The sequence below is a fragment of the Pinus tabuliformis genome, chromosome 9 (genome assembly GCF_031772625.1).
Source record: "Pinus tabuliformis cultivar Carrire ecotype Pingquan chromosome 9, CPIR1, whole genome shotgun sequence".
Taxonomy (NCBI): domain Eukaryota; kingdom Viridiplantae; phylum Streptophyta; class Pinopsida; order Pinales; family Pinaceae; genus Pinus; species Pinus tabuliformis.
Window position 1 is genome coordinate 1,393,833,545 of NC_142307.1, and position 3,718 is coordinate 1,393,837,262.

General features: G+C 35.2%; 1 long non-coding RNA gene across 3 annotated transcripts; it reads right to left on the minus strand.

The window, feature by feature from the left end:
- Positions 1–459: 459 nt before the first annotated feature.
- LOC149153730 (uncharacterized) lies at positions 460–3,502 on the minus strand. Of its 3 annotated transcripts, XR_016262643.1 has the most exons (4): positions 1,603–3,502; positions 1,358–1,470; positions 996–1,094; positions 460–747 (listed from the first exon to the last, which is right to left on the minus strand). It is a non-coding gene; the product is annotated as an uncharacterized LOC149153730 (long non-coding RNA). The 3 variants fall into 3 exon arrangements; XR_016262641.1 differs by having other exon boundaries at positions 460–1,094; XR_016262642.1 differs by having other exon boundaries at positions 996–1,470.
- Between the last annotated feature and the right edge of the window lie 216 nt (positions 3,503–3,718).

Consider the following 3,718-nt stretch of genomic DNA (forward strand, 5'->3'; position numbering starts at 1 on the left):
ATTTCATAATCAATCAGCGCTTCTCCCATATTAGACAGTTTTAGCTTTCGAGGACTGGGAAAAGAATCAGGACGGATGTGAAATGTTAAGGACTCCATCATAGAACATTTTAAGAAAAATCCAACTGTTTAAGGTGGTATAGACCGACAACAACGTCGGAAAAAAAAGAACAAGTCTGAAAACGAAAAAAACCAAGTTGCACGATATGGGGAAACAGGTGCGAGTTTCAAAAATGGGTATGGTACAAGACCCGCTCAAATTTTGGAAACAGATAAATTATTTATATATATATATAAAAGGACATTTAAGAAATATGTGCATATATATGATACATTATAATTTATTACACTATGATTAAATTGTCCAATGTCATGCATAAATTATAAGTTTCTAAATTTACATTACATTTACTCATGAATGATTACATAATGAAAATAACAATATCCAAAATCAGTCTTTATTATATATCCAAATTTCAAAATCAGCTTTTATTATATATATGAGGTTGCAAGTACAATAAAGACAACTATAAAGACTAAAGACTAATAGCCTTCAACCTTCATCCTCGTCAAAAATAGAAGCAAAAGCATGCTCAACAGTGGATGGTGGAACTGAAGAAGCTGATTGGCCAATTCCACTTCTAGGCTCTCAGTCCTCAATATTCAGGGCAGCAAGAGACAGCTCCAAATCAGGGTTTTTTGGATCCACATCCTGTTCTTTAAAGGAACATTGCTATATTCTGGACCCCTACGAGATGCAAGGCAAAGGTTAATATTATTTTAAAAAAATAACATAAGAAATATGAAAAAGTCAATAGTTATAGAAAGTACTAGAAACTAGAAAAGACGAGTAAATCTATTATCTATCGCTTAACCCTCTTGCCATGAAAAATTTCTAATTTCTAATAGCCTCCTCTTGCATAGTAGAACAACTTTGGTGCTCTTGATTAAATACGAATTCCATACCCTAGTACCCTAGGTGCTCTTGATTATTACCTTGGTGCTCTTGATTAAATACAAGTTCCATACCCTAGTACCCTAGGTGCTCTTGACAAAATCCAATGGAAGCATTGCAATCCCCCCAATCCTGAAGTCCTGAATAAATGATAAGCCTGTTGGATTTTGAGTGAAATCTAAAATTCTACTTTCTCTATATGAAATCCAATGAAGACAAAACCAATCTCAAACATCTTGAGTCATTTCATAGTAATTTTAAAAATTTAAGTAAAAGTGACATTATAATGGCCATGAACTGCATATCAACACTAGGGCCATACGCTTGAACATTAGGTTGTCCCAATAACTCCTCCTATCACTAAAAAAAACACCACTTAAAGGCTGAAATGTGGTTGTACGACCTGTAAACACAAGCCCTATTGGGCCACATTTCCCCTTTCCCCAACGTGAAACATGGTAGTACGGCCTGAAACGCATTTCCGTGTTTCCGTATCGGCCTTTGGGCCAGCGTTTCCTGCAACATAGGAAAAAAAAACAACTTCATCATTCAAATCTCAAACCCAATTCAGCAAAGCATGAGCTAATGCAATCTAACAAATTTATGTACCATGAAAACCTCAATAAATTATCTACCAGGCAACATTACCATATACATGCTTAGTGTCTGAGCGTGATCAAGATAGCATTGTTTGTTCTTCCGTGCAGACTCCACGGTAGTGTCTTCTATTTAACATTGTAAAGCCAATCCCATTATGCCCCGACCCCAGAACTGAGCACAGTTTCCTGACTGACTGACAGCCACCCATTATGCTCCTATAACTGTTCATCTTTTGTGCAGACTCCAAACTGGTGTCCTGTATTTATTACTGTAAAGCCAATTCCATTGAATATTCTGCTCCAAGAACTGAGCCCAGCAAGGCGTGCCATAAAATCACTTCACACAACCACCGCACCTCCCCAACAACATTCTGCTCATTGAACATGAAATCAATTATTTGCACTTTCCCTATTGGATATGAGATGAACTTTATCCTCCCTCCATTCCACCTTTCTGAAAGAATTAAGTATTTTGTTCTAGTGCATCACCATAAAAATGTTTGCTAAAGGCCAAACTAAAACAGGTGAACTTCCGGTCGAGCAAATAATAATCATGCATAGGAATGAGAAGGTCAAAGGGATACAATCAAATAAACTTCCTGCACGAAATCATAATCCCTTGGAAAGGCTTACTGACAAGGGATGTAGAAACCACAAGCACTTAGAAATATTGTTTTGCCAGAATGTCTAATAAGTTCCAAATTGCAGAATAATTTGATGGATATCTTAGGGAAAAGGTCCACTCAAAGCTTAAAACATTAATATTTTACAGTTAGCATATTATCTTTAATTTCTCATAAACTCCTATTGCAACTTCATTCCACTAAATTTCCTGACCATCTTAATCTATCCATCTTAATCTATCTAACGCACAAGGCAGATTTACAATCTGATGCTATTTCAGATCTAAGTACATAAATATTGAAAACATAAAAGGATATTTCTATTCATGGACTTTTCACACTTCTGCAATATGAAAATTTTACTATGCAACTGTCTTGTGCAATATTGATAAGTTTATAATCCAGTATTGTCATCCAACTTACAGTAGAAGATCTTTGGCACGCACATGAGGGAGCACTACGTGGTAAGGAGAATCATACACTACAACCCTAATGAGAAAGCTAGCCATTATCCATCTATCTATCTAAACATTCTACATTTTCAATCTTCTTTGATTTGCCATCACCAGAATCAACCCAAGCAATCTTTGTTGAGATTGCCATTTTGGATTGGGAAAATTGTTGTTCTTAATACAGAAATACACTCAGCCCTTTAAATACCACTACTGTGTCTAGATTGTGCAATTGTAACATCTGATATCAGAAATTCCATCAATCCAAAGTGATTCCTGCCAGATTTCAGACCAAACATGCCAATTTCCCCTCCTGTTATTTTGGGTGGCCAAAAGGGAACCAATTCACCATCCATTGAGACTATATATATCATTTGACCTGAATCTGGAGAAAATAAATTGTGAACAATATAGCATCAAAAAAATAAATTCTACACAATATAGCATTAATACTCAGCAGCAAAAGTCACAGGTACACTTCCAGAAGTAAAACCACAAACAGGTTACACGAATTAAAACACTCTTGGCACTATCAAAAAATTAAAAACGTTACCGCTTCACAGTTGGAGCATCAGATAAAAATCAGTCATTGCAATGTATGCAAAACATGGATTTCATACATGCCTTTTACATAACAGTTATTGCATGAAGAGAAGTGATGTGCATTTACAGCCCAGTATAAGGGAGAAGTGTATACACAATTGGCACATTTGTCTCAAGTCGGTCCAATAGAATATTTAAAATAAATAAAAATTTAAAATCACAGCCCAGTATAAAATTTAAATGAGGTGTGACAAAAAAAATAAAAAATATTGAACATTAATGATATATACATACTCATGGATCTTTCTAATACCGAATGATTTGTATCTCAGTCTCAGTGCTTAATAGAACTGTAAAAATCATCAAAGGCTTAGATGAAGTTCCGTGGCATAATTCTCTGGAGGAGAACAACAATAAAGCATCTATCACACGTCTAAAGAGCAAGGTATATATGCACTTTTATAAAATGTAGCACATGTAGCAGAGTAAAATTGGATATAATTTACCACGTGGCTACTGAAAAAGAAATTAAGGTAACAACAAAGCA